Here is a 14943-nt window from a genome sequence, read left to right on the forward strand (position 1 = left end):
TTGCTGACCAGTCCCACTGTCCTGAGTGGAGCTGACACACCATCTCACATGCAGGGAGGTCAGAGACACCACCCTGCTAGAGTTCCTCTTTTCTTTTGGAACCCTGCATCTGATATAAGTGTTCAGTCTTCAAACACCTGCCTCAGTGACTCCCCACACTGGTCATTTTCAACCCAGTTCCTGGAGGCTGAGCACAGCATACCAACATTCTATGTTAAAAGATACATTATTTTAAAATATGGTTAAAATATCTTCATTGGTTAAAACATCTACTCTTTGCTGTCCTCATACCTATTAACATTTTAATCTGAGCAGTTTGGAATGGGTGAGTGCAAGAAGACCAGGGTAAAATATCAAATTCAGATTGTAGATATGTACATGTGAAGAGATGAGCATCTAGAAAAGTAATCCATGTGTTCATAAACTCACTTTTAACTATATTCCAGAAATCTCTTTGCACTCAGAACCTGACCAAAATTTTATAGTTCAAGATCTAAGCTTCTCTGGCCCTGGAAGAGGTAAGCAATACTTTTTACTGCTTCTTTGGTGGCCTGTTAATTACCACTGGAGAAAATAGAGAATGGAGGAAAACAATATTCTTATTTTTAAGAGATCAAAATAGTACATGTAACGATGTCTCTGGGGATTCTTCTATCAATTTATGATATAGGCATTCTGCATTTATCTAGATTTATCAATAATAAGAAGAGCTAGATAAGTTTCTTTCACCTAAAGTAGTGAAACTATAAGTAGGTTGGAATAGGCTAACCTAATAATTAGTCTAAAACAAGTGCAAACCCGTTCCCTGAAGTGGTTACCAGAATAGTTTCTTTCTGAACACTGTCTGGCTTTTATTGGGCTACTCCACTACATTTTCGTTAGACTCATCTTGATTTCTTTTAACCATTGGTCATTTATCCACTGATTCATTTAACAAACATTTTATTGGACATCACCTATGTTCTAGAAACTGTGTTTAGCATCAGGGACACAGAGGTGAATTCAAACCAGTTCCAACTCTGAGGGACTTAATAGCCTTATGTAAAACAACTACCCTAACAGGTAATTATACTATAATGTGATAACCACAGTGATAGAGATAGTTATATAAGAACCTGTGCCTTATAGCACTATTTTAAATCAGACAATTTCTGCGGCATATGAAAGCAAATTAGAAATAGAAACTGTCAGACTATTGTGTGCAAAACTGTATCTCAAGCTATACAATGTATAGAGCCGTGCTATATTAATCTCAGTAACAGAAAAGAAAAAGAACCCATAATATTACAACTCTAAAAAAGCATCAGATCATTAGATATAAGGTATGGAACTACTTCATTATCCTAGCCATAGTGTTAAAAATAGCACTTGATACAATGTACTTTGTTATTTTTTAATTCTTAATTCCCAAGTTTTAATCAACTTTGCACCTCTGGTTCTTCTGAATCATAATAGATTTTTCTGTCTTCCTCTTCCTGACCAGTTATTTTTAAATTTGTATTTATAATTATTTGTTCAGAATATAGGTTTGTTTCTACCTGCCTGATTTTGAAGTGCTCAAATATTATTTTCATGAAGGCCTTCCATTGTTACTGATTGGCAGACAAGTAGAATCGTCAAACTGCTGAGTAACAGGCTAATCTCGATTCTACTTCCTTTTAGTGACAGCACGTCAGTGTTATTCAGCCAGAGGGGGGACACCAAGGTACTGCTTAAGCCTAGACTGATTAGTGCCTCTTCTACTCTCTGTGGGGGGAGTATGAGTTATATATACTTTCCTAGTAAGGAAAGTAAGTTCCTGTACTTCTCCATTTTATATATGGAGAACTACTGGAGCAGGTGTGAAGGAGAGGGAAATATCAGATCTTGGCAAGTTATTGGCAAGGATGGGAACCTATGTAGAATTGGGAGGAGGGGGAGATTTTCTTGATCTACTCATATGTGTTCACATGTGCATAGTCAGTGTACCGATCTGCTTTTCTGGGCATAATCAAGTAGAGACTTGAAATCGGCAGTGCTCCCCAGAGGAGAGGAGGTGAGATGAATATGGAAAGAGACTGGAGGAGAGAGACAGACAAGTGGCAGACAAGGGCCCTGGAGTGAAAGACAGCCACGGGAAATGATCAGCACTGGGTTCCATAAGGCATTTTAAAGAAGAAAGTTACCATTAACACCCCCATTGTAGTTTTTGGCCATACTGTAGGGTAACTGCCTCAGTTACCTACAAGCCTTCAATAAAACTACACTATATAAAGCAATGTTGTATTTGAGGTTGTTTAGGAACACATAAGTAAAAGGATCTATGATGAACATTAAGGTCATCTTGAGGCTCAAAAGAGACTAGCCATAGGAACGAAGTATAGGACCCAGGTTTCAGTGGAAAAAGAACATGAGGGGGGAGCTAAGATGGCTGTGTAGTAGGAGGACCCTAGCCTTGCCTCCCCTCTTGAACACAGCTAGATAACTATGAAATCATTGTGAATACCCAAGAAATTGACATGGGGACTGATAGAACAAACTACAGAACTAGAAGGAGAGTGAAGTCCATTTCGAGGAAGATAGGAAAAGCAGAGACGTGGTTTGGAGGAGGAACAGATCACTAATATCATCCTCATCGGGGAAAAACAGAGCTTTTCCTCTGTAGTCAGGAACAAGAAAGGGATGTCCACTTTCACCACCATTATTTAACATAGTACCGGAAGTCCCAGCCTCAGCAATGGGACAACACAAAGAAATAAAAAGCATCCAAATCAGCAAGTAAGAAGTCAAACTTTCACTATTTGCAGATGACATGATAGTCTATGTAGAAAACCCAAAAGACTCCACCAAAAAAATTGCTAGAACTGATACACGAATCAGGATACAAAATCAATGTACAGAAATCTGTTGCATCTCTATACACCAATAATGAAGCAGCAGAGAGAGAAGTCAAGGAATCAATCCCATTTAAAATTGCACCAAAAACCACAGGATGCCTAGGAATAAACCTAACCAAAGAGGTGAAAGATTTATACTCTGAAAACTATAAAACATTGATGAAAGAAATTGAAGATGACACAAAGAAATGGAAAAATATTCATGCTCGTGGATTGGAAAAACAAATATTGTTAAAATGTCTATACTACCCAAAACAATCTACATATTTAATGTAATCCCTATCAAAATACCACCAGCATTTTTCATAGAGCCAGAACAAACAATCCTAAAATATGTGTAGAACCACAAAATACCCCAAATAGCCAAAGCAATCTTGAAAAAGAAAAGCAAAGCTGGAGGCATCACAATTCTGGACTTCAAGTTATATTACAAGGCTGTAGTGATCAAGATGGTGTGGCACTTGCACAAAAACAGACGCATAGATCAATGGAACAGGATAGAAAACCCAGATATGGACCCACAACTATATGGTCAACTAATCTTCGACAAAGCAGGAAAGAATATCCAATGGAAAAAAGACAGTCTCTTCAACAAATGGTGTTGGGAAAACTGGATAGCTACATGAAAAAGAGTGAAACTGGACCACTTTCTTACAGCATACACAAAAATAAATTCAAAATGGATGAAAGATCTAAATGTGAGACAGGAAACCATCAAAATCCTAAAGAACACAAGCAGAAATCTATGACATTGGCCATAGCAATTTCTTACTAGATATGTCTCCTGAGGCAAGGAAAACAAAAGTAAAAATAAACTATTGGGACCTCATCAAGATAAAAAGCTTTTGCACAGTAAAGGAAACAATCAACAAAACTAAAAGGCAACCTACAGAATGGGAAGAGATATTTGCAAATGATATATCTTATAAAGGATTAGTATCCAAAATATATCAAGAACTTATAAAACTCAACACCCCAAAAACAAATAATTTAGTTAAAAAATGGGCAGAAGACATGAATGGACATTTTTCCAAAGAAGGCATTCAGATGGCCAACAGACACGTGAAAAGATGCTCAATGTCACTCATCATCAGGGAAATGCAAATCAAAACTACAGTGAGATACCACCTCACACCAGTCAGAATGGCTAAAATCAACAACACAAGAAACAACAGGTGTTGGTGAAGATTCAGAGAAAGGGGAACCCTCTTACACTGTTGGTGGGAATGCAAACTAGTACAGTCACTCTGGAAAATAGTATGGAGGCTCCTCAAAAAGTTAAAAATAGACCTACCCAACAATTGCACTACTAGGTATTTACCCAAAGGATACAAAAATACTGATTCGAAGGGATACATGCACCCTGGTGTTTATAACAGCATTATCAACAATAGCCAAATTATAGAAAGAGTCCCAATGTCCATTGACTGATGAACAGATAAAGAAGATGTGGTATCCATATATACAATGGAATATTACTCAGCCATAAAAAGAATGAAATCTTGCGTTTGCAACAATGTGGATGGATCAAATGGTGTTTCAGATCAAATGGTGGTTCTACCTATAAACCACACTTGTAGTGAGAGATACTTACTGTTGTATTGCTTGTTTAATAAATCAGCTCAGCTGGTTTGAGTCTCTGCTAATGAAACCATTCAGGAGTTTACCTTTCACTCCAGGCATTTCCCCTTGTGCAGAGGAGAATTCTGTGCCAAAGTCGGGGCCACTCCAGAATGACTGATACAGAGCAAAGCAAAGTCCTACTGTGTTCCAAGCCTGGCAAATGCTGCTCCTTCTATCTGAACTCCATCCCTGCCTCCCCACCCCAGACAAAGTGTATTATCACCCACCTGGTAAGACTCAGCAGAGAAGTTACATCTCCGTAAATCTTGGTATGCTCCCCACTCTGGAAGGAATGTCCTTTCCCTCACTCTCCCTGTATCCCAGTGCTCTATTTGGACTTCGTCAGTCACTGCTCTTGGAACCCTGTAGAGAAAATCAGCCATGGTAAATGAATAATGCTGGGGTAACTAGTAAGGACTTTTCAAGGGAAAAAAAATCCTTTTAACATTCAATTAATTAACATTCTGTAATACTTGATTACATTCCACTATCATGCTAGTATCATATGCCAGGCTCCGTGTATTATGCAGTGAATCATTCCAGGTCCAGAGACCCCATCTTATCTTATCCTTGAACCCCAGGTTCTTCCATAACAGGTGCTTATTTATAAATGTGTGTTACAAAAATAAGTAAATAGGTGGATGGACAGATGATTGGATGAAAGATAAATCTCTTGCCCCAACATCTGCAGTTTCCCTAGAAAAGGCAAGGCTTCTTGTTGTTGCTATATTTTGCTTTAAAAAAAAAATCAGTGGATGAAGATGAAAATATCTGTGAACTGAGGTAAAACTAAAAAGGAACTGCTTAGGACCAGCCTTGTCCATAATCATCAAATACATCTTATATAAACCTCTCATAAAGGAGAATAAGAAAGAGATTGTGGATGGATTAGTGACAACCTATCCTCACAAGTAAGAAAGTGAAACCAAAAGTCTGGAGGTTAAGTTAGATCAGTTTTGTGGTGGAAAGAGTACCTCCATTTAGAAGATGTATTTGTGTGGGAAATATATATATTTCCTATATAAAAATTTTTATGTAAAATTTTATATATGTATAATTATATATATTAGAATTAGAACTGAGAACAGGACACGCCCTATAATATATGGGGATCCAGTGCAAAACGAAAATGCAAAGCCCTATATTCAAACATTATTCAGAATTTTAAGACAGTGACAGTAGAGCATTAAACCAATCTCAGGGTCCTTCTAAGTGTAGGTCCCATGTGACTGTACATTTGACGTACCAGGAATTCAGCCCTACAATTATTCCTTTTTCTACAGTCTTTAGATATAATACATTTTTGTTTGCTTCTAATTATATATGATTGTCATGCTATTTTCAGCTGGAGGCTATAGAATGTCAAGGATTATATTGCATGGATATATTCCACTTTGTAGCTATTTTACATATTATTTATATCCTCCAATACTAATGTCTTTATGTTCTAATCATCAAGATTGTTTACGTAGGGTCCTTGTGTGGTATGTAGTAAACTCTTGATAAATGTTTAAAACAGAAAAAATATCTATTCTCGTTCATCTTAATAAAATAAAAGTTTCATCAGCATCCCTGGTTATTGGCAAATAGAGGTATTAGTGAACAATAAATTTACCATCCAATATACATTTATGTATGTAAACTTCTGAATATATACAGTAGTGTTTGGGAGCTATATTCTAAAACCTTCATTCAATTAAGACAAAGGTTAAATATTGCATTTTTTAAAGGATTTTTATTTTTATTTGACAGAGAGAGAGCACAAGCAGGGGGAGTGGCAGGCAGAGGGAGAAGCAGGATCCCTGCTTAGGGAGCCTGATGTGGGGCTCGATCCCAGGACTCTGGGATCATGACCTGAGCCGAAGGCAGATGCTTAACCGACTGAGCCACCCAGGCGCCCCTAAATATTGCATTTTATAGGAAGTTCTAATGATGTCAATTATATCTCAGTTCCATCTTTGAAGGCACATGTACAAAGGAATGGAAAATGACATTTTCTACTCTCTGGAAGGTGCTTTTGAAGTCAAGAGTGTTAACTGCGGATGCGTTGCTTTGGCCCCACTCAGAACACTGATTCCTCTGTCCAGTGGTAGCCAGTGAATGCTGGGAGACTTCTACGTGTCATTTGGGTATCAGGTTCTGTGTTTGGTATTTCTTGCATCAGTTCCATTGTTCTACATAATGTGTGACTTAATCAGACTTAGTCTGGGTCCTGTCAGATCAGCTCCAGAACATTAGCTTTATTTTTGTAGCACTTCTTACATACCAGAAACTTCCTTTAATCTGCTGCTTTAATTCAGCTATTATCACAACCCATCTGACACTTATTGACTAGTTTTTCTCGATGCCTATATATACCAGGTACGATTTTAGACACCTGTACCTCCATTATCTAAAAGCCAGAAATACTGGGACAGATAAAGTAGAATCATATTATAAAGAACTTAGAGTATTTAAATGTTTTATTAAAACTCTGAAAAAAGGGTTTATCTAAATAAAACATATATTAATGTTACTGGAAATCTAGAAATCACATGTAAAACTCTTCTTCGTATGGCATTGGAAGATGAGAGGGTGTGAGGTCTAAGATACAGTTTTTCCTCATTAGCTCTTAGGAAAATATGCAGTGGTATGTTTTTGTGGCCTCTGGGCCTAAATGGTTCCCTATTATTTACATTTCTCTTTTCATCTGATTAGCAGGTGAAACTGGTATAAAGCCCTTGAATAAATATTTCTTACATAAGTGGGACTGATTTAGTAGACTTAGTAAAATCAGATCTCCTAAGGACTTTTAGAGCAAAATTTTCTTCAGAAGCATCATCACTGATGTTGATTATACCTCTTCACCCTAGAATCCATAGCATATAAGAATTGTGGTTTCATTTTATTTAAACTCTACCTATTTCTTTATAAGCTATTTGGAATAAACCAACATAGACTAAGAATAAACAATGGCAGAATGTATCTACTTTTCTTCCCAACTGACTTCCAAAGGTTAATTCAAGTTAGCAAGGGACACATTATGGGTTCCCAAAGAGGCATGGTGGAGGGTTTGGTTCCCAAGGAGGCATGCTGGAGGACACTAGATAAAGAGTAGACTGACTACGTGATTTCTTGGAGGAGTGGCAGTGCCTTCTATAAGAGAAAAGCATAACTGCTTCCTAGTGGTGGCAGGGGGGGATGAAGGGTGGGTAGAGGGTGAGCAGACTATAGATGTGTGGTCAGAGAAAACTAGAAGAAATAGCAGATTTGGACTTTAGAAATATCTTTGAGTAGGTTCCACACATGTACTGTTTACAAGCTGAGCCACATTAAAATATGCTGAAAGTAAAGGAATCTCACTTAGAGACAAAAAAGATGGGGTAGAGATAAATGGAGAAGAATAAAAATGCTAGACCAGATCTTAACTGAGTGAGATTACATGATATCTCTAAATTTATAGATTTGTCAGTTAGGAATCTTTGGCTCTGAAAGACAGAAGGCTCGATTCAAACAGGCTCAACTACAGTGGAGGCTACTGGGCTCCTTAACTGGAAGTCCAAAGGCACCCCGGGCTTCAGGATGGATTAAATAAGCAACCTCTGCTCCACTTGTCTGCAGTGTTCTTACCGTTTCTGCCCTTCTAGGTGTCAGATTCATAGTTGGGCCAGGAGTAAGATGGTGGCAGCCGCTCTGGGTCTTCTATCTATATATGACAACATCCCCACAAAGGGAGAAAGGATCATTTCTTGAATTTCTTTGGAAATGGGACAAAAGAACAGTTCTAGAAGCCTCTTCTTTAATCTCACTGGCCCGTATTGGGTCACATGCTCACTCATGAACCAATCGCTGGAAAAAAGGATGGTATTCTTTCTCTTTAGACTAACAGGGCCTATTTCTTTTCTCCCTTTTTTTTCATGAAATATATTGTATCTTTGTGAAAAACATTCCAATACACATCAACTATTGCAAAGTTTACTCCACAATCTCTTTCATAACATTTTATTAATTACCTTAGTTTCTAGCAGTTGTTCTGATAAAGAAAATATAAGATGGTATGTAGTCCATTTTCCTCAAAATTAACTAGCCTAATAGGGCTCATTTCTAAGTCTGGGGTTTGGTTAAATTGGGGTCTCATTGGGCCTGCATGAGAACTCTATCAACTGTCTAACACTGGGCTGTTTTTCCCCTACTGGATATAGAGTTATATTTGAGAATAATTGAGTAGCATATTTTGTAGTGAAGCTCTTTCTAGTGTAAGAAAAAAAACCAAGCATTTCCTTAGAAATAAAGATTTCCTTCTCTTATAATGCATGTTATTTTTTTATTATTGAAATGATACTACTCCCTTTAGAAAACTGTAAATATGGAAAAGTATAAAGAAGAAAATAAAAGTTATATACAATTTCTCACCATCATTAACATTCGGAAAGCTTTTGCTATTCTGTTTTCTGTGCATATTTGTTTAACACATATTCTATTTGTTGTAAATGACATAGACCCATTTCAAACTGATTTAAACAAAAATGAGAATTTATGTCAAGTACACCAGTGATGCTCCAGGGAACCACAAGGAGAGCAGAACCATATATGGGACTAGTACCAGAAACTGGGAAACAAGTGGGAACTTAGGAAGTACAGGCTCCACCCTTCTCTCTTTTTGTAGCAAGGCTTTCTTTGCTTTGGCATGCAGATACTCAAAGTTGGCCACTTCTTAGGTCCCAACTGTGCACCTTATTCTTTCTCCCACTTATCAAGAACAAGCCCATGCTCAGTTTTCCCAAGCTTGGTATTCACCCTGAGTTCAGTCAACTGTGGCAAGGAACACTCACGTAGAATAACATGGCAGCTAAGGGCCCATGTGTGTAGGTAGTGGGTCGTTTCTCAAAGAGGACCATTGTCACATGAACAGATGTCGCCAGAGGAGCATATTTATAGGCTCTGAGGATTAGGGCATGGACATCTTTGGGAGGTCATTGTTCTGCCTACTACAGATAGGAAATTGAGGAAACTTGGGTAGAATGTTTTGTTTTTAATTAGTGAAAGTGAAGTTTCAATAATTTCCTCAAAGTGAGAAAAAAGAGATAAGGCTGGAACTATTTTCGTTTTCAAGAAGCGAAACCAAAGAACACACAACTGGCAGCAGCTTTGGCCAGCATAAACTATCAACTCGGATATATCAGGATTAGCTGATACCCTGGTATAAAGATTGCTTTGCTTAATTGTGATTGTTTAGTTCCTTATTTACACTTATTTGTTTAATGTCTGTTTCTCCCTTAGTTCGTAAACAACATGGGAGGGGGTGGGAGGCAGCTGTGTCTCTTTTTTTCACAGCTGTATTTCCTGTACCTAGCATCAACAGTAGGTACTAAATAAATATGAACTGACCAAGTTAAATAAAAACCCTACTGGACAGTCTGACATTTCCACACTTGCAAATTCAATGGTTTTACTGGTAATGAAACCTAAAAGCTTCTACAACCACCTACAGCTTAAAGGGACAGGACTTCCAAGCCATATGGTTCAAAGGCTTTCCTGAACTCCCCAAGCCCAAATTCCCCAGTCGTTCCCTTGGTCAGCATGTGCTATTCTGGACTGGTCCTAGGCTCTCCTAGGCACCTAGAGACATGCAAGGGTGGGGTTGATCTTGATGTCTGATCGCTCATTTTTCTCACCAGAGTCCAAATCCCTGATTTCAAGGTCCTGGATTAGATAGTCTTTTCTTCTAAAAGTATCCAACAGCTTGCCCCCAATACAGACAAGATATTTTTAACAGCCTTACTCAGGTATAGTGATATACCAAAAAAAAAAAAAAAAACATATTTAAAGTATACAATTTGATGAGTTTTGACATATGTATATACCCTTGATTGTGTAATAGACATATCCATCACCTCCAGAAGTTTCCTCCTGCCCTTTTTTTTTTTCTGTTTTTTATTTGCTGTTTTGTGGTAAGGACATTTAATATGAGATCTACCCACTGAACATTTCTAAATGCACAGTATTATTAACTACAGGCACAACGTTGTACAACAGATTTAATAGTAGCTTCTCAAAGAGTAATGCTCTCCTTCTTTCCGAACTTATAAATTGACCCATTAACTGTGAGGTACCCATGGCAGTGTTTCTGGAGCAGCCAGTTGTCCCTGGGTCCTCTTATCTTTCCTTTTTGGGTGAAGTCATCCTTGTGGGCTGGAGGTAACCCTGACTCTAGAGTGGCTCTTGGGAGCAATGTTTAATCAACAGTAGCCATTACCTCATATTAAATTCCAGCCACAACGCCACGTGCAATCTGGCCATGACCCTCACAATTCAAATTGTTGTGGACTTGGATTACGTAATTCTGAGCTACATATTTCCTTCAGACATGAAGTTGGCTCTTCTGAGTCATTGAGATCAGGGAGATTTCTAAGGGTTGCTTTTCTACTTGGAATGATAGATTGGTGTTGTTCTGTCCAGTTCTTTTTGTGCTTATCGGTGTTGATATGCCCAGTTATTTTTGTGCTTATCAGGAAAAAATAGACCATGAACTGAGGCTGGGAGTAGTCTGTGATGATCAAAAATAATAAAGGTAATTTAATCCTTGGTGATTTAACCCTTGATCATATAAGAAATTTTAAGAATTTAAGTAGTTCAGGGGCGCCTGGGTGGCTCAGTCGTTAAGCATCTGCCTTCGGCTCAGGCCATGATCCCAGGGTCTTGGGATCAAGCCCCACATTGAGGTTCCTGCTCAGCCGGAAGCCTGCTTCTCCCTCTCTCGCTCCCCCTGCTTGTGTTCCCTCTCTCGCTGTGTCCCTCTCTATCAAATAAATAAATAAAATCTTCAAAAAAATTTAAGTAATTCAAAACATTAAATACACAAAGTTCATTTAATTTTGCTCTTTAGAAGGCAACTCCATTCAGAATCCCGTAACAAGAGAGTCTGTAAGTCCTAAAAGGAACAAATTCTGCTTAATTAGTTTAAAATATCATCTCACTCCCTACAACAGCAAATTATAATTGAAGAGCTAAACACAAAATTAAATAATAAACATAAATATAAAAAATAGAAGCAAATATTCACCAAAACTTTAGGAGAAGAAATGTCAAGCAACAGAAGAAATTACAAAAGATTGAAAGATATATTTACATAAAAGATTGAATACATCTAAAAAAATATAATAGCTCTTTTTCCCCCATTGCCAAGCAATGAGGAGCTCTTGTCTATGTTCGCAGCCATACGGTCCAAGGGTCCTCTGCAGTCCGTGCAGGTCTTCGGTAGCAAGGAGACAGCCACAGCCACTGCCTCATCAAGGTGAATGGGCAGCCCTAGCCCCGCATGCTGCAACATAAGCTATTGGAACCAGCTCTGCTTGGGTGCAAGGAGCAATTTGCCAGGGGGGACATCTGAGTCCGAGTAAAGGGTGGTGGTCACGTGGCCCAGATTGACGCAATCCACCTGTCCATCTCCAGAGCCCTGGTGACCTATTATCAGAAGTACCTATTATCAGAAGGATGAGGCTTCCAAGAAGGATATCAAAGACATTCTCCTCCAGTACAACCTGCCCCTGCCGGGTAGCTGATCTCTGGCGCTGCCAATCCAAAGAGTTTAGAGGTCCCGGCACTGGTGCTCGCTACCAGAAAGCCTACCAATAAGCCCATCATGAAGATCAGGGTTCACCTTTATAATAAACAATTGTCATGGGACTTACAAAAATATATATAATAGAAATTAAAAGTCAGGGGCACCTGGGTGGCTCAGTCGTTAAGCGTCTGCCTTCAGCTCAGGTCATGATCCCAGCATCCTGGGATCAAGCCTGGCATCCGGCTCCCTGCTCAGCCTGTGTTCCTGCTCTCAGTATCTCTCTCTCTCTGTCATATAAATAAATAAAAAATCTTTAAAAAAAGAAATTAAAAGTCAAATAGCACATTGGAGCAAATCATTTGTTATACCAGAAAGGATTATTAATTTTTATATAAAGACATATTTTGATATAAGCAATGAGAGCTGATAGGAAAGTAGGCAAAGAACAAGGTTTCTCTTGATTAATAAAAGAAAAAAACACAACTGGTTGATAAAAATACAGAAAAGTGTTCTACCTTGTGGTCATCAATGAAAATTTTTAAGACCCAAGATAAAATTTTAACTTCTCTAGTTATTTACTTATTCAGTAGGTGATTCACTCAACCAGCCTTTATTAAACAGGAAGAGGCAAGGTGCTATGGATTAAGTGATTAGATACCCAGAGTGCTTCTGTCAGTGAAATTTCAGCCCCCTTGTAAAAAGAAAGGCCCAGAGAAAAGAGGCACACACACATAAAAGGGGTAGTAAAATATACCTGGTGTAGCAAATAGTTTCAGAAATATTTCACATCATTAATAATATTGCTACTGATGAGAATTTGGTACAGATGGGTCTCCTTATACTGCAAATAGGAGTAAAATCACTATCACATTTTTTGGACAGAAATTTGTCATATTATTTTAAGAATTGTAATTCATGAACTCTAAATTCATACCCTTTGATCCTACTATTATTTTTCTGGGCATCTAGTCAAAAGAAAAGGTTTTATGTTCTGAAAAATAAATTCACGGGGTGCCTGGGTGCTGTTGTTAAGTGTCCAACTCTTGATTTTTGGCTCAAGTCATGATCTCAGGGTCATGAGATTGAGCCCTGCATGGGGGTCTCGGCTGGGCATGGGATTCTCTCTTTCCCTCTCCCTCAAGCTCATGCTCTCTCTCAAAAAAAAAAATTCACAAAGATTTCCATAACACCATTGCTGATCAGTATAAGAGCAAAAGACTGAGAGAAACCATAGAAAACTCTGGTTTCTCCACTTAATGAAATATAGCCATTAAAAATAAGTTTCATGAAAAGTATGATATAAAGCAAATATTTGAAATCTGAAATTGTATACATACAAAAAATAAAATCTATTTAATAAATAAACTGTATCTAAAAATATCCCTGAATAAAAATGTTAGCAGAAGTTGTTTGGATATAGCAGTCATAGTAATGTTATTGTTTCTAATGATTCACTTTATTCATAACTGTAATAGTGTCCCATTCATTCTGGCTTTAGCCATGTGACTTGCTTTGGCCAGTGGAATGTGCATGCACTCTACTCCAGGAGAAGTTTTAAATGCAATTTCATGAGATTAGCACATCCCAAAATAAGGACTACTCCTCCAGCCTAGATCTTGGAATAAGACATAAATCACCCGCACAACCCCCCTGTAATGTGATAGGAAAGTGAAGATGTTATTTTAAGTTGCTGGAGTTTTAGAACTGTTTATTTCTTCAGCAAAGGCTAATTAATACAGAAATTTTGTTTACTTTTTAGAATACTGTGTTTTCAGAAATTTCTCAGTAAGCGTTTAATGATTTTCAAAGTTTCAAATACAAACAAGTATCTCTGCCTGAAAACTAACAAAGGCCCTGGAGGGAAATGAAAATAGTTATTTTCACACAAGATGGAGGATCACGTCTGAGTATCATGGGAAATTATTATGACTTGTCCTGAGGATTAAAACAAAAAACAAAAACAAAAACAAAAAAACACCTCAGTTAAATGAAATTTTTTCACTCTTAAACTTATTTTTTTAATTTTCTTATTAAAAGTGAGGGCGAAAGCCACTGAGGACTGACAATCAGGAACAACTAATGAAGATCCAGATTCTGGAACAAATTATATCCTTCTACAGTGCATTCTTTCCCTTCCTGGCTCATTCTTATTCTTTCCAATTAATGTTGTCCTTATTACCTCAGAATAATGGGAGTCAGCTCCGCCACCATTAGGCTGGCAATGAGTGCAGTGGCTTGCCTGGCAGCAGGAGTGACAGCAAAGACCCCTAATATTTAAAATACAGAATGAGCCCTTAATAAATAGTAGCAAATAATACTCAAAATATTCATTAGCGACAGTATTTTTCTTGTTCCAGAAATGAGAATAAGAGCCAGTCTGTAAACCCACTGCTGCCAACCACATATCTAAAATAGTATACAGGGGATTTTATCATAGGGGAAATAAAGAGATTTCCTTTAATGAAGGATTGTCAAGACTACACAGGGAAGAGAAATGTTGACAGCCAGCTGTGGCTGGAAAGTGATCGGATCACTAAAGCAGGTAGCACAAGCTATGTTAAAAGGAAAGACTTATGCTATCCAAAACCTCAATGAGAACAGCTTCCTAAGTAGAATTTATCATGCCTCAGTGAATTAAATTTTTTTATTTTGTAAGTAGCAATGTCATTTGAGATAATTATTAATTGTTCAAGATTTGCTTTCAATCATGTGCTGTTATATATATTTCCTCATGATTGCCCTCATGGCTCATTATACAAATCCATCTAAATTAGTAACAGCCATTACTCTCAGTGCACTATTAATATTCCTTTCAAACTGTTGTTATCATTTTTAGTTATATATCTGTAAAATAATTTCTTTAATATTCACTTCTTCTACTAGACTCACCACCATATTCCC

The 14943-nt window shown here is 37.7% G+C and overlaps 1 pseudogene; it reads left to right on the forward strand.

Moving 5' to 3' along the window:
* The first annotated feature begins 10593 nt into the window (after nt 1-10593).
* LOC113925774 lies at nt 10594-12113 on the forward strand (annotated as a pseudogene).
* The last annotated feature ends 2830 nt before the right edge of the window (nt 12114-14943 follow it).

This window comes from Zalophus californianus, chromosome 4, assembly GCF_009762305.2.
Source record: "Zalophus californianus isolate mZalCal1 chromosome 4, mZalCal1.pri.v2, whole genome shotgun sequence".
NCBI lineage: Eukaryota > Metazoa > Chordata > Mammalia > Carnivora > Otariidae > Zalophus > Zalophus californianus.